Genomic DNA, 26,629 nt, shown 5'->3' with positions numbered 1-26,629 from the left:
TCAAAAGGAGAGGTTCATTTTAGTTTCTGTGGTAAGAACAAATTTTATTTTATCCAATCTGACAATCTGAGGATATATGCTCAAAGTAGCTTCCTCAATCCACTGCAAAATTCCATTATTAATTTCAAAGGAATAAGTATCTAATACATTGAAGATTTATTCCTTTGAAATTAATGATCATTATTTAAAAGATCTGGAAAGGCTAAACACTTCTTAAGGCCTTGATTTTTCCTATTAAATTTATTTATACTTTTTTTGCCTTTATGGAAAATGTATTGCAGTACTCCAACATCCAATTACATTTTCTTTTCAACATCTTTCTCTGCAGCTTCCTTCGCCCCTTTTTGCTCCTATGTCTAAGACCTGGGCCTCTGGTCACGAGAAGACTGGCAAAAGCATGGAAGTTCCTCTCTTCTGTGATGACTCTCTCCGTTTTTTTAAACATTCCGGATGGGCATCACAGTCCTGTTAGATGGGTGGCCAATTTACATTCTTCAGCAGAGCTGTTTCCCTTCTTTAGAGCTAAATGCCTCGTGGGAATAAGTAGGAGCTTGGATCAGTATTTCTTCAGGTGAAGCACAAGAGCCTGTGGATTTATTTTGCTTTCTTGGGTCCACAGAGTGGGAGTCACTTTCTTATGGCTACAAGCTATCCTGAGTTCTTACAGGCTCAAGCCCCTACCAGCTTGCACCTTGCTGTGGTATCTCACTGTAGAGCACCTCATTAAGGGCTGAGGAGACTGGATGCAGAGCGAGTGACGATGCGGCTCACCTTCTCCTGTTGGGCCTTGCCACTATTAATCTTGTCTGCCAGCTGGTTTAACCAAGTGTCCACTTGCTGCCGCAAGCTCTTGTGAAAGTGGGGTTTCAGGATCATGCCATTCCCTCTAGGCCTAGGCTGAGTGCCTCCTGTGCAGGAGAATGCCTAGTAGAAAAGGCATTTATAATGTTTTCAATTGAAGTAGAACCAGACCCCTTTCTCCCCTTCATTTCCTCCCTCCAACCCCTCTCATAGTCACCCTTCTCAAGTGGTAGCTTCTTTTTTTATTGCCACACAACTCACACCCCATATGTACAATGATGCACGTGTGTATTGTGTGTTGTGTGTGTGTGTACACAAATATATAATTAGGGCCAGTTGAGTCTTTGTGCCATGCACGTGGTTTCAGGGCTGACTGTGCTGCATTGCACAACCAATAAGTGGGCTCAACTCTGGAAGAGGCTAATTCTCCTTCTCCACATAGGCATTTGCTGTCTTCATTTCTTGTTATAGGGATGGGAGCCTGTGAACTTTTCCTGCTTCCTTACTAATATGCTCTTGATCTTAAAATGCCGTGCTTAAAATAAGATATGATGACTTGTGGGTTGGTATTCTTTGCTTTATGTTTAAAAACCACTTATGAATGAGTACATGTGATAATTGTCTTTAATCCCAGAGAACCTAGACTACAATGAGGACCCTAAGAGAGACATACATAGATCTAATCTACATGGGTAGTAGAAAAAAACAAGATATCCTGAGTAAATTGGGAGCCTGGGTACCTTGGGTGAGGGTTGAAAGGGAGGGAAGAGGCAGGGAGGAAAGCAGAGAAAACTGTAGAGCTCAATAAAAATCAATAAAAACTTATAAAGAAAAAAGACATGATGTTGGGATGGGACAGATAAAGCCTATGGGAGGAATAAGAAGAGGGAAATGGAGATGGTTATGTTCACATTCCATTTTATAAAAATAAACTAAAAATTCTCAAGAATAAAGAAGAAATAAAGTTGTAATTTCAAAAATGAAAATTCTCTCTCTCTCTCTCTCTCTCTCTCTCTCTCTCTCTCTCTGTGTGTGTGTGTGTGTGTGTGTGTGTGTATGTGTGTGTATGTCAGACAGGAAACAGAAACTTTAAAACATGAAACTAGATGGAACAAAAGGTAACTAAAAGAAAGCAGAAAATTTAAAGAGTAGAGACTCTAAAAAAACTCACAGATGGAAGACAAGTTTATGACTAGTCTCCCCACAGACATACACAGATACACAAAATCACACACACATGTACTTAGACACACACTTTATCTTCATGCCTCCCCCTTTATTTAACCATGACACTTCAAGATCTTGAACAACTGATTTCTAAAATATATGTAACCCCAAAGTTTCTAATAAATGTTTAGCATTCAAGCGTCTGTAGATGGCACTCTTGGCTCTGATCACAACTCTTCTAGGAGGAAATAAAACTTGCTTGAAAAGTCTATAGGTGAAGAATGAACTTGGCTGGTTGACTCTAAGGCAGTAGCTACAGTATTATCTCATTATCTCTTTCACGCTAAGGGGATCTCCTTAACTTAACTCCCCCATCCACCTCTCATCTCTGAGATAAATTTATAACTGACATATATCCAGCATTTGTGTGGCATTGTGATTTGACCCTACTCTGCATTGGTCCAAAAACTGCACCAAGGTAGAAATCACAATTATTACAAATTATTATTATTAAAAAATTGACAGTGTTCTGAAATGCAATATTAGTTTTCCAAGGAGTTAAAATATCCAGGACAAATATTCCTTGGCACAATTTTATGTTTCAAGAAAAATGTTGCAAATGAAAGTTGCTGTGAATCTGTTTTCTTACACTACTGAGGACTCACTGGAACATTTTCCTACTAGTGTTTATGTTGTTAGTGCAAGCAAACCAATCATCCAGCCAAGCAGCCACGCAGCCATATAGTCATGCATCCATGCATCCATGCATCCAAGCAGCCTTGAAGTCATACAACCACCTAGTCATCCAGGCATCCAGGCATCAAGCCAGCGAGCAAAAAAGCAAACAAGCAAACAGTATCAAGAAACCTGAGAAAGAGGGAGGAGGTCCTAAAGTTCTTTTGGGTACATTTGTAGTGTAAGCAGAAGCCAGAGAAGCTATAAATGTCCTGACAAGGATTACAGTACCTTGACAGTGTGTGGGAAGAAGGCTTCCTTTTTGTCAGGGTAGTTACAGCACTGAACTTTACTTGAGAAGAATTTTGCTTTCTTCCTAGACCACACTACCCTCACAGGTGACAACAGACTTGTAATTTTATAATGAAAAACAGAAAATTCAAATAAAACCAAAACGCTAATTAAAAAATAAAACCAAAAGCAAATAACCTGCTGTATAGTGTGAGGTGATGTCTATGAGGTGGCTCGCACCCCAACCCTGTCTCTCTGGACACAGAACACCAGAACAATCAGAGGTGACTTCAACACATTCTAAATTAATAGTGGCCCAGACCAAGTCTATAAAAAGTTTTAATGCTGAATTAAAGTTCAAGTAGGAAATAAAGAAGCCCCAATGTCCTATTTTTTTTTGTATTTCTTTGTTTCTGTTCATGCAACTAACATTTTTCCCAGACTGAAAATGTCAGAATCTCCTGCATCCTTCACTTTTCAGCAACTAGTTTCATAAAACATCCCTTCATGATAATGGTCTTGGAGAGAGCAGGGATACAAGGAACATACCTAAGCATAATAAAGGCAATGTACAGCAAGCCGACAACCAACATCAAACTAAATGGAGAGAAACTCCCAGCGATTCCACTGAAATTAGGAACAAGACAAGGTTGTCCATTCTCTCCATATCTATTCAATATAGTTCTTGAGGTACTAGCTAGAGTAATAAGACAACAAAAGGAGACCAAGGAATTACAAATAGAGAAAGAAGTCAAACTCTTACTATTTGCTATTGACATGATAATTTACATAAGCGACTGCAAAAATTCTATCAAAGAACTTCTACAATTCATAAACACTTTCAGTAATGTAGCAGGATACAATATTAACTCAAAAAAATCACTAGCCCTCCTGTACACAGATGATAAAAGGGCTGGGAAAGAAATCAGAGGAGCAACACCATTCACAATAGCCACAAATAGCGTAAAGTATCTCAGAGTAACTCTAACCAAACACGTGGAAGACTTATATGACAAGAACTTTAAATATTTGAAGAAGGAAATTGAAGAAGACAACAGAAAGCAGAAAGATCTCCCATGCTCTTGGGTAGGTAGAAGTAACATAGTAAAAATGACAATCTTACCAAAAGCAATCTACAGATTCAGTGCAATGACTTTTGGAATCTCAACAAAATTCTTCACAGATCTTGAAAGAATGCTACTCAACTTCATATGGAAAAGAAAAGAACTCAGGATAGCAAAAACAATCTTTTACAATAAAAGAACTTTTGAAGCATCACAATCTCTGACTTCAAACTTTACTACAGAGCTACAGTACTGAAAACAGACTGATACTGGCATAGAAACAGACAGGAAGAACAATGGAACCAAATTGAGGACCTGGATATTGATAAACACATCTTCGAACATCTGATATTTGACAAAGAAGCAAAAAATATCAAATGGAAAAAAGGAAGCATATTTAACAAATGGTGCTCACATAACTGGATATCAACATGTAGAAAAATAAAAATTGACCCATATCTATCACCATAAGTCTCATCTTGTCATCACTTCATCCTATCAAGCTTATTTGAGCTATTCTCTCTCTCGTTTACACACACACACACACACACACACGCACACACGCACGCACACACGCACACACACACACCCACTGCTGTCCAGCATCTTGTTTTTATTAGTGCCCCTCTCATCCAGGACTGATTCACTATATCCTGCCTATTTCAGTCCTCTCTTCCAATGCCTGCCACTTGCAGACTCCATTCTCAAGTGAAGTTTTCTCCTTTCAAAGTGTTCAAGGCTCTAAAGTGTTGATGGATTTGAATGTAGATGAAAGGAACACAGGGTGTGAGCTTGACTCATATTTGGTGCTTTAGATTCCTCCTCTTTCAAGATGGTGTCCTGCCTGTGGCTTGTCTGCACCTCCAAGGGCTGCTTCTCTGTATACATGAAAGGTTTTTTGCCTTAAGTATCCATGTCTGCTTGCCTGAGGGCTTCCTCTAGTTGCAAAAGCTTGTCTGCTTGTCTTGGTGTTAGTACTCAGGAGAAAAAAATAACCCTTAACCAAAGACAGATGGGAGTTGATGGATAATGACTTGAGTTTCCTTGTGACAGCAATCTGAACTGTATTCTCAGTCTCCCAGTGTGCGTCTGGTGGAAATGTTTCTTATTTGCCCAAAGTGACTACCCTCCCATTAATTCAGATTTTATTGGCTTTCTCTCCCTTCTACAAGAGATTTTATAACAAACTCTCCCAAGTTTCCTGGACCTCTTCTCATATTAGCTATGCACATCTCACTTGTCAGAGGTCTGGTTCTCAGGGTACTTACTCTTAACAATATAATTCTATCTTCACTCAATAGTGATAGATTATCCTAGAAACAAATCCTGTGCTTTTCTACCTCTGCCAATTTATTTATTTTGATCAGAACCCTTTCCCTTCTGTGCACTAAAACTCCATTCACATTGGAAAACTTCATGATTCTTTTTGAAAATTGCTTTTATTGAGCTATATATTTTCTCCGCTCCCTCCCCTTCCTCTCCACTCCCCTTCTACCCTATCTCATGATCCCCATGCTCCCAATTTAACTTCATGATTCTGACATCTTCTTTCAAGATGGAATCTTCTCTTGTACGATGATCCTGATGTATTTGTGTTATTTCTGCAGTAAACTTGGCTCATAAGGGGAATGCTATTTATTAATGTTATCTATCCTTGCAGATGTTTTAATATCAGGTACAAGCAAATGTTCAATAAATTGATGGACTTACAGATAAGTGAGTCATCATGGACAGGAATATTTCATAAACCAAATGTCCAGGTATTTATTTTCTGTTGTACTGAAAGTTGAATGTTTTAAATTATCCGTAATCAACATATGATAAATTCAATATACAGTTATTATTCCATAGGTTTAAGGATTCTACTCAGTGAATATACTCTGAAATTTCAGTAGAACAGTTTATTTTAATTTTGTTATTATGTTATTTTCTTGAATCTTATAACCAAATAGTTGTAACACTACCTAAATACTTGCTATTCCTTCTATATTGCTAGATCAAAAATGTATTTTTAGAGATGGACACATTTGTCTTTTCAGAGTTATTTGCCCTAGGCGGGGTGAAGATCACTGAGCACAAGACAGTCAGGTGACACAATAGTCAGAGAGTATATAGTGAGGTATAGGAGAGAGAGGCAAACTGGTGAGAGGTGGGGGCAGTGAACAACAGGATGATGTAGGAGGCTTTTTGTTTACCTCCCTGGATCATGGTGATATTGGGTCGGGTCTGCTGCCAAGGGCCATGTCTGGGTCCATGGCCCTGCCGCAGATACGGTCTCTGTTGGTGTCCATGGGCTCCTGTTACCATCAAAAGCTGTGAGGATGCACAGGGTCTAGGTGGCTACATGAGACCACACTGGTGCTCAAGGGTCATGCCACTGTGGGACCATTACAATCTGAGTAGCCTGAGATGTCCCTGGGCCATTGAACTGTAACCAAGGACAGATATGGTCACCACCAAAGGCCACACAGATGTACCTGAAGTCACGTTGAGGACCAAGGAAAGGGTTGCAGCCTGGGCGATGCCCATCGGAATAGCTTGTACTGTGGCCATGATGTCATCTGTGCCTGAGCTGCTATTGAGGAACATCTCTGGGTCTATGACAGCCCAGGGTCTTAGTTACCACTTGGGCCATATTGGAGTCAGGGAACCAGGCTGCTACTGAGTCCATGCTGCTCTGTAAGCCCTGTACTGCTACCCAGGACCATGGTGAGATCTGGGCTCAAGCTGCTGTGGCTGACTATAGTCCTGCTGCAGCTGAGGCCTATGTTGGTATCTGTTGTCCTGTGTTATCATAGGGAACCATTAGTACTATGTGTTGAAGTATGCGTTGAAGTTCAAGGGCTAAGCAGGCCCAGCCCTTCACTGGCCTGGAGCGGAAATGGAACCCATGACCCTGGCACAAGAATACTGGCCCCATCCCTTAACAGGGAAAGCTTGTCCCACCCCTCACCGTGGGTGTGGGAGAGTGGGCTCTGTCACTCACCTGAAGGTTATGGCCCCAGAAGCCTAATCAGAACAACCCAGGTACCACCAGACACACATACAGGGCTTTGAGTTGGCACTCCCCAAAATCTACCCTATCTATGACCTGCTGGGAAACGTGAAGGGACACATCCTATGGAACCAGAGTCACAGGATCTCTATGACTCAGGCCAAATGCAGGATATTAAAGAGGAGTTTCAGTGAGTGTCCAGTATTCATGGTGTACCAGAAGCCAGAGGCCTTGAAACTGCCTAACAATGCATCACAAAGAATATTTGCATGTAAAGTTGTGTGGACAAAAGTGTATATTACCTGATATAGTGCAGCTCTCAATGCCACCAATACTAATGAAGAGGTGATAGAGAGGCAGGAAAGGTGGAGGAGTGAAGTGTTCTTATTTCTTGTTTGTTTGTTTTTTAATTAATGCTTTTATTTGCAGTTAAAAATTTATATTATTTTATAATTTTTAATAATAACAACAATAATAATAATTGTTATTGATTTTTCAAGACAGAGTTCCTCTGTAGTTTTTGAAGCCTATCCTGGAACTAGCTCTTGTAGGTCAGGCTGGCCTCGAACTCACTGAGATCCACCTGCCTCTGTTCCCCGAATGCTGAGATTAAAGGCATGTGCCACCACCATCAGACTAATTTTTATTATTTTGTATTAATTATTTTTATTATGTTTTGATATTTCTTTTTCTTTTGGGGGTACTGCAAGGGTGAAGGGTGGATACTCAGGTATTGGAAAATGAGTGGGGTTAGCATGCATGATGTGAAAACCCCAAAGATCAATTAAAAATTATGTTAATCTTAAAAAATGTATTTTTAGTGAACTCAGCATTTATGCCAAACTCATCTACTCACTGCAATTCCTTTTTTCTGCTCCACATAAACCAGGGTGACTACTGGGTTACCATGGAAGAAGTCCTAAATAATAGTAAAATAATAATAATAATAATAATAATTAAAAACTGTTGAAATGTACCATCTGCAAACTGCCCACGGGACTAGCCATCACACACACTATCTTCCTTTCTACACTTTAGGTTATTGAAATGGCCTAAGACCAACTTGCCTGAACTTTTGGGTCACAATATCTTAATACCTCCTTCTACAAAAGGATGTCTTCATCTGACTCTCTGTTCTTTAGCCTGGGTTGTTTTCACCACAGGCAGTTGATAGGAGTTCATACTCTAAGAAAAATAGAAATACATAGTCAGAACACAGCAACTAACTGCTGACAAATGTCTAGATATCTCAAGTATGTGTTCCTTACTGAGACTGAGCCATTGACAGCCTGTCTCCAGTATATATGTCGCCTGACAGTTGTGTGTGTATGTGTGTCCTTACAGATGCCAGTGACAATAAGATTTTAACCTTTAGTTTCCTCAAAATAAGACATTATTTTTAGTATTTTTATCTCTATCACTATAGACCAAAGTCAAGTCAAAGAGTTTTATTTTATTTTTTCTGGATTTTGCCTTTTTTAAGTTCACTATTGCTTGCATCTGTATGCTTCTTAGGAATTGAAAGTTTGATCATCAGTAGAACTAGCACCAATTCATTGTCCCACCTCAAAAAAAGATAAGATATGCAAAGGTACTCTTTGTTTCAGAATTATGGCTCTGTCCCGTTCCTGCTAAGTCTTTAAGATTGAATCTATGGTGTTCAGGTATTGGTTCATAGTCTATACAATCTGTATTTTTAAGATTGAATCTATGGTGTTCATGTATTGGTTTATAATCTGTACAGTCTGTGTTTTTAAGATCGAATCTATGGTGTTCAGGTATTGGTTTATAGTCTGTACAATCTGTGTCTTGAACCAATATTGCTTGAGGAGTGAAATCAAGAAGCTTCATTTAGATGGGCAGTGGTGACACATGCCTTTAATCCCGGTACTGCTAGGAGGAGGCAGAGAGATTTCTGAGTTTGAGGCCAACATGATCTCTAGAGCTAGTTCCAGGATAGCTAAGACTATACAATAAAACCCTGTCTTGAAAAAAGAAACCCCAAATGAAAAAAAAATGCTTATTTTATCATTTCCCCTGGCACATTTACCTCAATTTTGCTGCTTTATTTTCCCTAGAATCACCACTTTATTAAATCGTCATAACGTCTAACTATATTCTAAAATATTTTCCTTATGTCCAGACTTAAGTATATTCCTTACCTCTTATCAAAGAAACTTCTCTTTGTAATAAACAGAGACCATTACAAAACACCACAACCAATTAAAATGCAGAGTTGTGGAGTCCAATCCCAATGGCTGCATCTACAAAACAACTCGTATAGCTAACTTTTAGGGATTGTTTCAGGAAAGGCATGAAAATATTGTCAGAGCCAGAGCATCTGAAAAATTTCTATAAAACTGGCCGTTAGGAACTTCAGAAGCTACACCCACATAATCCCACCAACACGACTTTGTAAATATGAACTAAGCAAGTGAAACCACAGATGCCAAAGAGGAAGGAAGAAAGCTCATTAGACCTCAGCCTTATGTAAAGAACTGCAGGCAACTAAAGAATACTAGGAGTGGGAGGTGATTGTCTTGTCTAGGAATAAGCACACCAATTGGTAATCCAATAGCAGATGGCCAACCTTGAAAACATGTACAAGTAACATTATACTGACATTGACCAGGAAGGCTTTCTTTAGGAATATTACAGTAATATTAATAATTAATGGAAAAGAGACAATGAAATTGAAAGAGAGCAAGAGAGGCACATCACAGGTATGGAGGGGGTAACAAGGAAGAAGACTAATGATGTAATAATTACATTATAATCTCAAAAGATGAAAGAAGTAATAAAAATAAAAATTTTTTGAGGAGTGAGATTCACAAAGCAGTGACATCTCCTATGCTTCCATCGTTAGCACAACTGGATAGGTATTCTCCTCCTTTTACTTATTTTATTTCAGAACTGGACACTAACAAGTTTTCTGAGTAGTCCTTGGAGATGTCCACAGGGTTTGGGTACATCCTTCTCATAAGGAAAAAAAAACTCACCATACTGAATACCATTTGGAAAAATCACTTTCAGAAGTCAATATTCAATTTTATTACTTGCTCCAATGATACAAATAAGAGGCTTGAATCTTTAGACTAATTATTTATTGTTTCCTGAATCATTCAAGATAGATAGATTGTGCTTCAATAACAAGTAATCTTCATATTTTATTGGCTCAAGAAAAGGAAGATATTGTTTAGAAAAGTAGTCCCAAAGATGCTTTAGGATCATTTAGGTTCTATACTGTTTTGTTTATGCCACAGGACCTCTTACTGACTATTTTCAGCTACTGTAACTAAGGGTGAAAATAAGAATGGTGTGACATTTGCAGTCTTTAACTCTTCTGCTACATGTGATTTATAATTCTTCTGGTAACACATCATTGATTATAACAAATGACATGTACAAAACCAATGGAAATAAGATTGTATTCTTTTTTCAAAATGAACTAAATATTTGTAAATAAGAATGGACTATATCATGCTTTGCATTTGAAAATTGGTAGCTAGATCTGGTCCCTCAGTTTGGAATAAAATAACTGTTAAATTCTGACCCCTCAGTAAAATTTACATGTAAATGTTTTATATGTGAATGACTCTAAGCTTGATATCATGGGGTAGCAGAGAGATTTCAGATTTCAATGTATGTTGTATAAGGTGTGTTTTTAACAACTTGCATACCTTATTTGAACTCTTTTGCTCATCTGTAAAATGGAACTTACAATAGCACTTTCCTCATTGTCACAAGGACTGCTGGTCAGAACAATAGTCTTATTCTTATTATACCTTGGGGGAAGCAAACCCTGGATAGCTCATACCATTTACAAAGTCATGCAGAATTCTGAAAGTCATTCCAAAATTAACTTTTCTTCAAAATTCAAGGAAAGAATTTTTGGTATTTTGAATAAGAATGATTTTCATAAGCTTATGTATTTGAAATCTCTGTTCCCAGCTGCTGGATTGTTTAGGAAGGATTAGAGAGTATGGACAGTTTTGAGGAGGTGTGTCTCTGTGAGTGGGAATTATGGTTTCAAAAGCCCCTGCATGCCAGGTTTCTCTCTCTCTCTCTCTCTCTCTCTCTCTCTCTCTCTCTCTCTCTCTCTCTCTCTCTCTCTCTCCTTCTCTCCTGCCTGTGGTTCATGATATAACCACTTATCTACTTCTCCATTGTCATACCTAACTTCTGCTACACCCCATCATGATAGGTATGGGCTAATCCTCTGAAACGGTAATCAAACCCCAATCAAATGCTTTCTTTCACAAATAGTCTTGACCATGATGTTTCTTTCCAGTACTAGAAGAGTAACTAAAACAGAGTCTGTATCATTAGATAATTTTTGAAACCATTCATATTTGCTTACAAATTCTATCCTAGTTCTCTATACTCATCAGAAGGGAAATAGAGCAAATTGTAATTTGAATTTCTGTTTCAACCTGGGGGAAGTCTAATAGTTTTAAGTGGTAATCAGAAGTATACCAGAAATTTTCTTTGTACAAATGTATTTAACTTTGAGTATACATTCTTCTCATTGTCTTGTGAAAACATCAAGCCCAAACAACAAAGAAAGTCATTTTTAACACTAGAATGTGCAAAAGTGAATAAAAGTCCCCTTTTGGACATGTCAAGGCTCCTGGCCAGAGCTCTCAAACAGATCCTGCTAGTCTAATTAGTCTCATCAATATGTTATCCACTGACAATATTTAAAAATCTGTATCCAGCTAAAACATTCAGGAGATAACACATAGGTGCCATTAAAATAAACCAGAAAAATCTGAAGCTTTGTCATGGAAACTTGGAAGAAGTGATTTGACACCATGCACCTTTGTCTGGGGTACTTTCTTCTATAACGTAAGAAGAACATCCACTATCTTTCACTGAATTGTGATATCTGACTTAGTCTCCTAAGAATGCGAATCTTGACCCTAGATCCTAGATCCAAACAAGAATCAGCTAAACTGTTTAGCGCAAAAATTAAGAACATTGATTAATTACTGCCCTAAAGCACAGCTCTCATCTTGCTGACATTCTTATAAGTATCACCGTTCCCTATGGAGTGAGATTGAAAATTTGCTTCAATGCTTTTAGCATGCTCCAGTATCTGTATACATCAGTTTCCCACATGATCTATATTCTTATAGTACTTGCCATCATTACACTCCCTTCCATACACCTCCATATAGCCCCACACCAATAAGTTAAACAGGACTAAAATTTTGAGACATAAGAATTAGGGCTTTTTTCCTTGTTACAAATCATAAAATAAAGCAAGATAACATGTCGGATCCTTAATATTTAATAATGGTATGTATATTTGACATTTGAAGTTCCTAATATCACATTTCACTTTGTTTCTGTAACACTTTAGTGTTTTTATTATTAATGTTATTATCTGCTCTTTGCTAGGAATATCTTTACCTTTACCCATTTTATTCTTGCAATTAGTTTTCTGACTTAGCAGTTAAGCCTTTCGTAATCTCTTTCACTTGCTGTAGATAAATGAACATTTTGTCTGGTGGCTTTTCCATGTGTCACTTTCAGGCAATGACAAGCAATTCTGATAGATAATACACACTCACTTTCCAAATTGGACAGGCACGGAGTTCACCTGCTTTAAAGTAGTAAACACTCTGAGCTAATAATAATTATTTTGTGTTGCTGTGGGAATTATTTCAAATAATTCTCCTTGTCCTTCAAATAGGAACACTCCAGTCTTCTTTGCTTCAAAAAAGTAGATGCTTACCCAGTTTCTTCTATTTACTTATTTACTTCCAAAAAAAGTAGCTGGGCAACATATTGCTGACACTCTGGCATTCTAAGGAGTTGTAAGGGACAGTTTAACAGTTTTCCAGGTAGGGGAAGGAGGAATACATTTCCTCCTTTATATTTCCTTTATAAAAAAATCTTCTATAAAGCACTGAGTTAGGGCACAATGCTCCCAAACATGAATACAAACACACACAAACATACACATAGTCTTAGTAATGGCTTCTGTTGTTGTGAAGAGACACCATGAAAACCTGTATAAGGAAAACATTTGACTGGGATGGATTGCTTAAAGGACCAGAGGTGCAGTCCGTTATCATCATGGCCGTATAGAGGCCATACAGAGCATAGAGGCATGCAGGCATATATGGTGTTGACTACATCTTTTACAGAAGGCAACAGGAAGTGAACTCTATCCTGAACATAGGAGACCTCAAAACCGGCACCCACAGTGACACACTTCCACCAACAAGGCACTCTTACTTCAACAAGGCTACAACTCCTAATAGTGCCACACCACAAATGAATATGGGGGCCCATTACATGTGAACTACCACATTCTTTTTTACTATTTGACCCCTATAAGCTAGTAATAATATCATAATGAAAACTTTACCCAGTTCAAAATCAAAAGTCCTCATAGTTTATTACAGTCTCAAAAAATGTTTAAAAGTCCAAAGTTCAAAATCTTTTCTGCAATTCATATAATCACTTAACTGTGACCCTCCTATAAAATCAAAACAAAATCACATATTTCCAAAATATAATGGTACAAAATATACAATATCATTTCACCACATAGGGACGGGATCATAGTGAGACCAAAACAAGATGGGCAACCTCCAAACTTCATCTCTATGTCTGTTGTCAAAATGATCTTCAATTTCTAATTCCTTTCAGTTTTATTGACTGCAACCCATTTCTTTCTCTTGGACTGGTCCCATTTCTCATTACCAGCTCTCATAGACAGGCAGCCCATGGATCTGGCATCTCTACACCTTAGGATCTCCAAGGCAATCCAGGCTTCATTTTCACAATTTTATGTAACAGCCTCTTTAGGCCCCCGTACTGTGATTTACCTGACACATGCCTGTCCTCAGCAGCTTTCCTTAGTTTTGGGAGCAAATTCCATAGCCCCTTTTTTCTATCCTTAACTTCAGAACCTTGTAGCTGAAGCTTCCAAGGTCTACGGCTTGTTGGGGCTGGGACATGACTCCCCTGTTTAATTACATCTTCACCAACTTTCAGTTTTTCAGTGCCCAAGATTGGCTGTACTGAAACATGAACCATAGACAAGGGTGGCCTCCAACTCAGAGATTTGCCAGTCTCTGCCTCTCCAGTGATAAAATTAAAGGCATAGGCTACCATGTTCAGTTCTAAGCTTCTTTTAAATTCCTTTTCACAAGGTGGAAACTCAACTGGATGAAATCTTTTGTTATCACTCCCTTATTCTAGTTCTTAATGTGTTTATCTCTCTGAACACAGAACTTAGTTCCATTCCACCTTCTGGTGCTTTTATTCTCCTTAAAATTTACATTTTCTAATTTAGTCTGCTTAGTTTGCTTCTTTTTATTATAAATATTCATTAGAGTTAACATTAATAACCATACAACAGAACCAATACTAGGCTGTTTTGAGATTTCTTTCTGGCAAAGAAAGTGTTAAAAAAAAAACCCTTCACTTGAGTCTCAGACAGACTCTTCACCAAAACATTACAATAATGATCTCTAGGCAACATATTTAAATTCTTCTGCTCTGAAATCTCTGGAGCCAGTCTCTAACAGTTCAAATAACTCTAAGCTCCACTATCTTCCATGCTCTTACTAGTATGGTCCATCAAGCAGTGTTTAAAGCATTCCGCATTCCACTGCTTTCCTAACCCAAAGTACCAAAATTCCAATTCGTCCGAAAAACAAAACATAAAAACCAAAACAAAAACATGGTCAGGCCTACCACAACAAGTCTCTGGGGGTACTAACTTCTGTCTTAATTAGGGTTTCTATTTCTATGAAAAAACATCATGACCATGGTAACTTTTATAAATGGGGTAGCTCACTTATAGTTTCAGATGTCCAACCCATTAGCATCATTATCAGGAGTATAGTGGAATGTAGGCAGACATGATGCTGGCATCATCTTGATTAGAAAGCAACAGGAAGTGAACTGTGACACTGGGCAGTAACTTGATCATAGGATCAAGCCAAATAATGACATATTTCCTCCAATGAGGTCACATCTACTGCAACGAAACCACACTTTCTAATAGTGGTACACCCTCTGAAATCATGGGGACCAATTATATTTAAACTACCATATGTACACGCTATGGATCAATGGCCTTGTACCCTGTCATTTGTATTATTTTAATAAAATGCTGATTAGCCAGGAGCCAGGCAGGAAGTTGAGGTAGGGTGATGAGGACAAGAGAATTTTGGGAAAAGGAAAAATTTAGTGTGCAGTAGTCACCTAGACACAGAAGAAGTAAGATGAGAATGTCTCACTGATATAAAGTACCAAGCCATGTGGCTAACACAGATGAGAATTATGAATTAAGATGTAGAAATTCATTGACAAGAAGCCTCAGCTAACAGGCCAACCAGTTTATGATTAATGTAGACCTCTGTGTGTTTCTTTGTGACTGAATGGCTGTGGGACTGGTCAGGACAGGAACCCCTGTCAACATGTACATATGTCTGATATTGGAGATAATGCCTGTCACAATGTTTTCTCTATTTGTTTTTTCATTACATATATTGTAAAATCTGAATGTGGTAAAGAGCTGTAGAATTATGCAATGAGATTCTGCCTATATTCTTTGAGGAACATGTGTCATCTTTTATGCATGTAAAACTACTCTTTATTTTAAATGACTTGATATTGTCCAACGGATCTCTAATATTCAGTTTTTTAAAATCTTCCTTGAATTTTTTCGTGGATAGTTTCTCTTGACATGTTTCAGTGCTCCAAATCTCTTCTACCTTATGTGTAAATATTTAAAAATCCTTTTAAAAAGTTTTTATGAATATTATTGTACATTTCTATCATTTCCACTTGGTTCATTTCATAGTCTTTATCTCTGTCAAAATTCCCATTTTCTTGCCAAGACATGTGCTGTTGAATAATCCTCTTGTACACCGTAAAGATTTGTCACACAAATTGGTTTAATAAAATGCTGATTGGCCAGTAGTCAGGTAGGAAATATAAGTGGAGTGACCAAAGTAAGGATGAAGGGAAAGAAAAGGGCAGAGTCAGGAGTCATCAGCGAGACACAGAGGGATCAGACAATGAACATAGCATGCTAATAAAGGTACTGTTATGTGGTAAAGTGTAAATAAGAAATACAGGTTAACTTGAAATGTAAGATCTAGTTAGTAAAAAGATTAAACTATTGACAGAACATTTATCATTCATATCAAGCCTCTGAGTTGGTTGTTTGGGGCCAGATGGTTGGGAGAGAAATATCTGATTACAGACATAGGTGAGGAAGAGATACCACCTCAGTGCTCACTCCTTGTACCTTGCAACCTATGGGTCATGGAAGTGGGAGAAGTGACCCTGTGCTCACCAGCTGCAGCACTCTAAAAGGCAGGCTCTGCACCTTTCCTGGGCAGTATAGTAGAACTGACCCTGTTGACCAGGGCACAGGTGATTTGTCCCTGCAGAGATCCAAGGGAGATCTGGCCCCATCTGCCATACTGTGGTGTGGGTGAGGGAGAGAAGATCTCCCCACACCTTAGTCCCTCACCACCCATGGTGGATTGGAAAGCCGGGCCTGAGACAGAAGATTAGGGGAACTGACACTGCCTCTCACCTGCATCAGTGCTCAGGAGAGCAGGCCTGCACTTCTCCTGGGTAACATGATAGAGTTGACCATCTTGCTGGGATTGCAGGTGAGCTGGGCCAGAGGGCAGGAGAGCAGAACAGTTAACCCTATTCCTCCCTCATCTGCCATGTGGTGTCATGCAGGAGGGAAAGATGCCCTTTTCCCCTCCACCCTTGCCAGATGTGGCAGTAGAAGAGCTAGTCCTGGGGAGAGCTGGCTCTGTCCCTCACCAACTGTAGCACAAGGGAGAGGAGGCCCTGTACCTTACTAGAGCTGACAGTGTTGGCAAGGGCACAGGTGAGTAGGGGGCAGGTGAGCTTTTCTTGTCGTGCGATCAGGAGAAGTGGCACCACTCCTTGCTTCCTGTTGCATGGAGTAGGTCTAGCTGGGGCAATACTGGAGAGCTCACCCAGGTGCCTATGAAGAAAGAAAGCTGGTGGGTAGACAACCCAGATACCACCCAGGCTCAGAAACAGGGCTATGAGTTAGCCCAACCCAAACATCCACCTCTTCTATGGACTGCTGTACCTACAAATCTAAATCTACAGGATAGACCTACAGATCCAGGTCTACAGCTGGACCTACCTACATGTCTAAATCTGGAGGATATTCATAACACAGGACAGCAACAGGATTTTCAAAAGGAGTCCCAGTTAGGGCCCAGTAGAACTAAGAGGCTTTGAACCAGACCAATGACTCATTGCAATGAACACATACAAGTAGAGATGTATCAAGTTGTATGGTCTAACTCACTAGGCCACACTAAAGATTCCACTTTGAGATTTTTTAATTGTTTGTTTTGTTTTATTGCTTTGTTTTAATTTTTTTGTTTTATTTGGGGGGAGGTCACAAGAACAGAGGTCAGAAGTGAGGGAATAGGGAGCTGACTGGGATTGAAGGAGCTGACTGGGATTGTGATGCACATTATGAAATCCACAAAGAATCAATTCAAAGTTAAAAAAATTGCATTTTCTAATACACTTTTCCATAAAACTATTTTTTGTAATTTAACTTTTAAACTGAAATGGATTTTTCCATACAATATATTCTGATTATGAATTTCCCCCAACTCCTTTCACCAAATTCACACCCTAAATAGGCAAAAGTTGGAGACTGTTCAATTCATTACGTTTTTACCATATCCTACAAAGGCCATAGCAGTATAATGGGGATATGAGGGACTAATAAATGATAGCAAAACAACCAAAGCAAAGATGTAGAGAGAGCACTACCTATCATGAGTACATTGGCATCTCTCCCTGTCTATCCTACATGTTTTTATTTTATTTTTTTTGAAAGTAATTTTATTAAATTATAAAAAGTTTCCATTTACGCCCCTCCTCCCAACGCCCTCCAACTCCCCCCTCCCTCTCCTCCTCCCTCTTTGTCCCCAAGGGCAGTCTGGGTCTCCTGCCCTGTGGGAAGTCCAAGTTCCTCCCCCCTCCCTCCAGGTCCAGGAAGGTGAGCATCCAAACAGACTGGATCCCAAACATCCAGTATATGCAGAGGAAACCAGTCCCAGTGTCATTGTCAATGGCTTCTCAGAAAGACTGCAGGCCAGCCACATTCAGAAAATCCGGCCACATTCAGAGAATCTGGTTGGATCACATGCTCGTTCAGTCACGGTCCATCTGGCCTTGGTAAACTCTCATTAGATCCGACCCCTTGTATCAGTGGGTGATAGTATCCCTCGCAGTCCTTCGTCATTTTCTTCCTCCTTCTGCTCCTCATTTGGATCTTGGGGGGCTCAGTTCGGTGCTCCAACGCGGGCCTCCATCTGTATCGCCATCCAACGCCAGATGAAGGATCTATGGTGATAAGCAAAATATTCATCAGTATGGTCACGGGCCAAGGCCGGTTCAGGCACCCCCTCCTCTGTCCAGAGAACAATCTGGGGATCTCTCCTTGGACCTGGGATCCCATATATAATGAAGTTTCCTGTAAACTCTAAAATGACTCCCTTAGTTGAAATATATTCTTCCCTGATCCCACATTCATCCTTCCTCCCTTCCCCCCATCTCGGTCAACCGAGCTTTCTCCATTCCTCCCCTACTCCCTTCTCTCTAACCCTCTCCCCTTCCAACAACCCTCCCACCCCTCCCCCCATGCACCCAAGGTTACCTGGGACTCTTGACTATTTCCTACCTCCTGGCGGATAGCTAAATAATCTTCATCAGGTTCGTCTTCTTATTTAGCTTCTCTAGGATCACGAATAATAGGCTCAAAGACCTTAAATTATGGTTGGAATCCACTTATGAGTGAATACATACCGTGTTCCTCTTTTTGGGTCTGGCTTACCTCACTCAGTAAAGCGTTTTCTATGTCCATCCATTTGCATGCAAAATTCAAGATGTCATTATTTTTTACCGCTGAGTAAAACTCTAATGTGTATATGTTCCACACCTTTTTTAACCATTCTTCTATTGAGGGGCACCTAGGCTGTTTCCAGGTTCTGGCTATTACAAATAGTGCTGCTATGAACATAGTTGAACAAACACTTTTGTAGTATGTTTGGGAATCTCTAGGGTATATTCCCAAGAGAGGAATTGCTGGGTCCTGAGGGAGGTTGACTCCCAGTTTCCTGAGAAACCGCCACACTGATTTCCAAAGTGGCTGCACAAGTTTGCATTCCCACCAACAATGGATGAGAGTTCCCCTCATTCCACATCCTCTCCAGCATAGGCTATCATTGGTGTTTCTAACTTTAGCTATTCTGACAGGTGTAAGATGGTATCTCAAAGTGGTTTACATTTTCATTTCCCTGATTGCTAAGGAGGTTGAGCATGACCTTAAGTGTCTTCTGGCCATTCGAAGTTCATCTGTTGTGAATTCTCTGTTCAGATCAGTACCCCATTTTTTAATTGGGTTAATTAGAGTTTTAGTGTCTAGTTTCTTGAGTTCTTTGTATATTCTGGAGATCAGACCTTTGTCTGATGAGGGGTTGGTGAAGATCTTCTCCCAGTCAGAAGGCAGCCTTTTTGTCCTACTGACAGTGTCCTTTGCTTTACAGAAGCTTCCCAGTTTCAGTAGATCCCATTTATTCATTGTTTCTCTTATTGTCTGTGCTGCTGGGGTCCTACTTAGGAAGAGGCCTCCTGTGCCTAAATCTTGTAGACTACTTCCCACTTTCTCTTCTATCAGGTTCAAAGTGGACAGATTAATGTTGATGTCTTTAATCCATTTGGACTTGATTTTTGTGCATGGTGATAGATATGGATCTACTTTCATATTTTTACAGGTTGACATCCAGTTATGCCAGCACCATTTGTTAAAGATGCTTTCCTTCTTCCATTGTATACCTTTAGCTCCCTTGTCGAAAATTAGGTGTTCATAAGTTTGTGGGTTAATATCTGGGTCTTCTATTCGATTCCATAGGTCGACTTCTCTGTTGTTATGCCAATACCAAACTGTTTTCAATACTGTAGCTCTATAATAGAGTTTGAAGTCAGGGATGGTAATGCCTCCAGAAGTTCTTTTATTGTATAAGATTGTTTTGGCTATCCTGGGTTTTTTGTTTTTCCATATAAACTTGATTAATGTTCTCTCAAGGTCTGTGAAGAAGTTTGATGGGATTTTGATGGGGATTGCATTGAATCTGTAGATTGCTTTTGGTAGAATTGCCATTTTTACTATGTTGATTCTCCCAATCCAAGAGCAGGGGAGGTCTTTCCATTTTCTGGTATCCTCCTCATTTTCTCTTTTCAAAGGCTTAAAGTTCTTGTCAAATAGATCCTTCACATCCTTGGTTAGAGTAACCCCAAGATATTTTATGGTGTTCGTGGCTATCGTGAAAGGTGATGTTTCTCTGATTTCCCTCTCCGTTTCTTTATCCTTTGTGTATAGGAGTGCCACTGATTTTTTGGAGTTGATCTTGTATCCTGCCACGTTACTAAAGGTGTTTATCAGCTGTAGGAGTTCTTTGGTAGAGTTTTTGGGGTCGCTTATGTACACTATCATATCGTCAGCAAATAACGAAAGTTTAACTTCGTCCTTTCCAATTCGAATCCCCTTGATCCCCTTATGTTGTCTTATTGCTATTGCTAGAACTTCAAGCACTATATTGAAGAGGTATGGAGAGAGAGGACAGCCTTGTCGTGTTCCTGATTTTAGTGGAAAGGCTTTGAGTTTCTCTCCATTCAATTTGATGTTAGCTGTCGGCTTGCTGTATATTGCTTTTATTATATTTAGGTATGATCCTTGTATCCCCAGTCTCTCCAACACCTTTATCATAAATGGGTGTTGAATTTTGTCACCTACATGTTTTTATTGTGAATGACTAGGCACTGTACTTTTAAAATGGTTTTAATTAAGTGGATTCTTTGATAAATCTTCCCAGAAATTGAAATTTTTGGACAGTTTGCAGGAGGTGATGAAGGAACCATTGGTTTTGTTGTCAGGAGCTTAACAGAGCAGCTTGACAAACATGGGATAGAACTACCCTTATTCAGAAAATCAGGAGACTGTGAAGCTAATTACTTCAAGATCCCCTTAATAAGAAAGTATGATCCTCTGCTGACTTTTTAAAAATAAGCTTTGCATAAGTACTCCTATGACATACTACTTTCACATGTCATCAGGCATCTTATGAGAACAGAAAAACATTTTCCTAATGCTGGATTTCCAATGTGAATAGATCTGGAAGTTTGCAGTTCTTACCTGAGTTTGACTCACATTTCGTCCTGAGTCAGGGAGGCAGCAGTAACATCTGTATTCAGCCATTTAAGATATGGGGATTTGCGTCATATTTTATAATTCTGATTCTGAGTTGCTTTCTGTTGCATCCAGGTTCTCATTCTTTTTCATGTTTATGTCTTTTCCTTTCTGTAAATTCCTAAAAATGCCATTTCAGAGGGGAGAATTCCTGTTCATGATTGATTTTCATGCTTTAGCCCCCTTTAATTATTTCCTTTTCTCTACTAGTACTACTATTTCTGAGTGCTCTAAATAATTCTACGCAGTTAGTTTTAGTTAAACTTTTAACACTTAAGCTTGTACTTCCTTCTATAGCAACACTGATGGTGTTTATTATTCACTAACGAATTTAAACAATTTTTATTTAGCATAAATAATTAACATTATCTGTGCTTATAAAAAGAAATAAATTTTTCCATATAATGTATTCTGATTGTAGGTTCACCTCTCTTATTTCCTCTGTTATTTTCCCTACTTCCCCAACCATCCAAATCCTCTCTCTCTCTCTCTCTCTCTCTCTCTCTCTCATTAGATAGAAACAGGAATCTAAAATGTTGATAATGATAGAACTGAACAAATAAACAACAATGACAAAATTACATGAATGGGGCAAAACCAGGACAAAACAAATGAACAGGAGAAAAAGGAGAAAGTTCAAGAAACAAGGACAAAGTTCAAAGAACACATATAAACACAGAGACACACATGGATGGACACACAAAATCACATTAAAACAGGAAACTGGAAACTTTAATAAATAAACATAAGACAAATAAGTTTTAAAGAAAGCCCAAGGAAGGTATTGTGAGACAATACCTTTCCCAGATACCACTGAAATTTTTGTGATTGTCATCTACTACATTTTATTGTGGGCATGGAGCCTGCCCTTAAATTTTGATTTGTATACCTAGTGAGACTCCATTCAAGAAAACTAATATTTCCATTGTTGGCAGTTATAATTGTAGATGGTTTCTTGATTAGGGATACGGACTTTTTTCCACTTCTTTCGCAGCATTGAGATCCCATTTGGCCCAGACCTGTGCATGCACGTCTGCATGTGGCCAGTCTTTGTGAGTTAATATGTCCATTCATTTTGCTGTGTTTAGAAGGTATTCTTTCTTTCATGTCCTCCATCAACCTTGACTCTGACAGTATTTCTGCCTCCTATTCCACAGGGTTCCCTGAGCCCCAAGGAGGGGAATTTAATGGAGACATCCCATTTAAAAGTATTCCAAAGTTTCTCACTTTCTGTATATTGTCCACTTGTGGATTGATGTGGGATGTCCTGTATATGTGTTGCTTTTAATGGTAGATTAATAAAGCCGTTTGGGCCAATGGCTTAGCAGAATAAAGCCAGGCTGGAAGGGATATATAGAGAGAGTAGGCAGGGAGACACCATGTAGCTACCAAAGGAGAAGGGTGTCAGAGCAGAGCTTTACCTAGTAAGCCACAGTCTCATGGTGATACAGATTAATAGGAATGGGGTAATTTAAGATGTAAGAGTTAGTTTATGAGACATCTGCACTAATAGGCCAAACAATGTTGTAATTAATATAGTTTCTGTGTGATTATTTGGGTCTGAGCAACCAGGAAATTAACAGTTTCCACTTATAAAATAGCGCCCAACCATTTGGCAATGTACATTTACATAAAGCCTAAGGAAACTTAAAAAGAGGGATTCTAGACCAACAAAAATGGAAATCAAGCACAGCTTCTTGGTAGCTGCATTTTTTTTTCAGATAGGCTCTGCTTGCTGGAGGTGAGCAGAGGTGCGACTCCTTTAAGAGATTTCCTGACTCAGCATTAGAAGATGGCTTCCTCGATTGTGCTGGCAGCATGAACAGCTCTGAGTCTTTCAGGGGGCTAAGCACTTGAATAGAGTTTGTGAGCAAGACGCTGTAAGTTACTTGGTAGTGGCATGAGCCAACTGTTTCCCAGAGTTGAGGTGGTAAACACAGCTCCCACCTGGTGGTCCCAGGCCTGGTGGTGAGCTACCTCAGCCATGTTAAAAGGCCAAGAGAGGCAGAGCCAGGATCCAGAATTGCTGAGGCATACTGCTTACCATTTTAAAATGGTAAAAGGATTTCAGGTACACAACAAAGACAGATTCAGACATAAAAGGCCTCTAAACTAGACACAGTGTGTTTCAAAATGTACATAGGCTTGGGAGAGAGAAGAAAAAGAGTATAGACAGTTATCAAAAGAAGTAATGTCTTTGAAGAGACAGTAAAAGTAATATTAAAGAATAAAGGCATTGATTAAAGGAGTAAAAAAAATAAGACATGTAAAGATGGAACATAGACAGAGTTGGATTATGTATATTATTGTGTTTTCTTTGAACTTTTTGATTGCAGAGAGACATTTGATCCTGGGGGCTGCTAAGTTAAAACATCATAATGGTATCTTGACTTGAAAATTTTGGTCTAAGGATATGTTTCTTTGGAAAAGAGGTTCTGCTTTTGTTTCCACAGAAGGTAAGAACGTGTGAATTCCTTCTAGGCTAATGTGGTTTAATGGAACAAGACAACTGAATGGTCTCTGCGAATCCTAAGAATACTTAGCCCAACAATAAGCAGAAAGTTGTCTCAAAAACTATGCCCTAATTCCCAAAATGATGGCTTATAAGTGTTTATTTTCATTTTAAAAGGGTTGGTTTAATAATGGTCACAGTCAATTTCTAATAAAAAAGAATGGGGATGTGATATAAAATGAATACTTTGCGTTGGCATGGGTCTTGGTCTCTTGATACAAATTTAAGGTCAATTTGTTACACTCTATATGTGTTTATGGCCTTGTTTAAAATATTGTGTTTGTGCAGCTCATTTCAAAATGCAATGTATAATTAAGAAATATAAATTAATATATAGTCTTCTATAATAAACTTTTAGCCATGTTAGTTAGGTTTTCTAGATATACAGAAATATATTTCAGTTACAGAGATAATCTCAGATACTTCAAAGACCTACAGAATATGATATTTAAAATGTTTTAAGAACTTAAGACTTTTCTTGACAGTGCAGCACCAATTACTTCAGAGAGGTTGATGGGCATTGAAGAAACTCTATGAAATTTGCTTTCAATATGACAAGGTTATTCATTTGGACAAGAAATTGCTCTTGCATGGTTTGCTTTATGGTATGCTGCCTGAACTTGACATGAAAGACCCACAGAAAAGTGACAACTGAACTTTTCAAAAGATAGGATTTTCCTTCAGGGTTTCTGTGTCATAGAAGAAACTGCCAGATGTTCTGCAGGACATAGAGGAAAGCAACTGATAATCTTTGCCATTATAAGGCAGAAGAGATCTTCAAATTTCCTGCGTCATGAAAAAGTCTGCCAGATACTATTGACCTGTAGGCTGAAGATGAATGCCCTAATGTTTCAGAAAAACTTTGGGTGACTGTCCAGGCAGCAAGATATCTCTGTCAATTTTAGAGTTTTAGAAGTTGCTTAGAATGTACTTCCTTTTTCTGTTTACTTAGGTAATAGTATATCCTTCAGGGGTCTTTGAAGAGTTGAGGACAGATAGTTATAGTTTTTCTTAGTTATGATAAAAAATAAATTGGATATAAAACTTTAGACTCACGAAAATAAGAGAGATGATATTTTCCTTAATTTGCCAAATATAAGTGAACTAAATACAATAACTATAATTCTTGCTTGGTAACTGTTTTTTATATGTAATTTATATGTTAAAGTTATAAACTTTCCTTTTTAATTAGACTGAAAAGGGGAGATGAGGTTTTGGGATGTCCTTCTGTATATGTGTTGCTTTTATTGGTTGATGAATAAAGCTGTTTGTGCCAATGACTTAGCAGAGTAAAGTTAGGCTGGAAGGCAGATATATATATAGAGAGAGAGTAGGTGGAGTCAGGGAAACACCATGTAGTTACCAAAGGAGAAATATTCCAGAACAGAACCTTACCTGGTAAGTCATAGCCTCATGGAAATACACAGATTAATAAAAAAATAGGTTGATTTAAGATATAAAAGTTAGTTAACAAGAAGCCTGAGCTAATAGGCCAGACAATGTTCTAATTAATATAGTTTCTGTGTGACTATTTGGGTCTGGGCCACCAGGAAGCAAAAGAACAGTCTTCAGTTATAGTGGATCCCTGTGTTTTTCCTCATCTATTGCAGGAAAAAGTTTCTCTGAAAATGATTAAATAATACACTGTTATATAAATATAGCTGACTATCATAAGGAGGCATTGCTTCATTTATTAAGAAGAGAAGTAGTACTTAGTTTTTTCCCTTAGGTCCATGGGCTAGCTATTGTTAGGTTCCTGACTAACTGTGTAGGGAATAGGTTTTATTTCATGGAGTATACCTTAAATCAAAGAAGATAGTACTTGGTTACTTTCAGAAAATTTCTGCCACTATTGTACATGCATTTCACAGAAAGGTCACTATTAGAGATCAAAATATTTGGAGTTGGATTGGCCTTTGCTTTTATCTTCTAATAACAAACAGGGAACTGTCTAGTAAGATGTGCACTAGTCAGTAGAAAAAAAGGTTCTACTTAGACACAAACTCAACTTATTCATATTTAACAAATTGTGTAGGTGTTTTCTTCAACAATAGGGCCTTAATATCAGTTTTTTTGAGAGCTACTAATAGCCTTGGCAGTATTCGGGGTTTCTTCTATGTTGAACAATTCAATTAGATGTAGCCTGTTCCAGGAATAGAGACTTCATTTGGTGACAGAAAATGTCCAGTTGAGACTCTGTTTCCCCATTATTAGGTGATTCTGTTCAGATACTTCTCATATGTATATATATATTTCAAGAATGTTCAACAGTGTCGAGTTTTCTTTTTTTAATGTTTAAAATTACAATTTTATTTTAGTTTTATTATGTAGTTTCTTTTTTTAAAATTTAGTTGTTTATTTATTTATAAAAATTTCCACTTCCTCCCCTCCTCCCCATACCCTCCCATTCCCCCCACTCCCTCTCCTCCTCCCTCTCCAGTCCCAAGAGCAGTCAGGGTTTCCTGAACTGTGGGAATTCCAAGTTCCTCCCCGCTCCCTCCAGGTCCAGGAAGGTGAGCATCCAAACAGACCAGGATCCCAAAAAGCCAGTACATGCAGACGAAACAAGACCCAGTGCCATAGCCAATGGCTTCTCAGTCAGCCCCCATGTCAGTCACACTCAGAGAATCCGGTTTGATCACATGCTCGTTCAGTCCCAGTCCAGGTGGCCTTGGTGAGCTCTCATTCCATCAGTCCCCTTGTATTAAAGGGAGAATGCACTCCTCGCGGTCTTGACTTCCTTTTTCATGTTCTCCTTCCTTCTGCTCCTCATTTAGACCTTGGGGGCTCAGTCCAGTGCTCCAATGTGGGTCTCCATCTCTATCTCC

At 38.8% G+C, this 26,629-nt stretch overlaps 1 pseudogene; it reads right to left on the bottom strand.

Moving 5' to 3' along the window:
- Positions 1–244: 244 nt before the first annotated feature.
- On the bottom strand, positions 245–6,587 carry LOC125412628 (large ribosomal subunit protein eL13 pseudogene; annotated as a pseudogene).
- Positions 6,588–26,629: the final 20,042 nt, after the last annotated feature.

The sequence above is a fragment of the Myodes glareolus genome, chromosome 3 (genome assembly GCF_982192425.1).
Source record: "Myodes glareolus chromosome 3, mMyoGla1.1, whole genome shotgun sequence".
Taxonomy (NCBI): domain Eukaryota; kingdom Metazoa; phylum Chordata; class Mammalia; order Rodentia; family Cricetidae; genus Myodes; species Myodes glareolus.
Note: the sequence above shows the minus strand (reverse complement) of the source record. Positions and strands in the feature narration are given on the sequence as shown.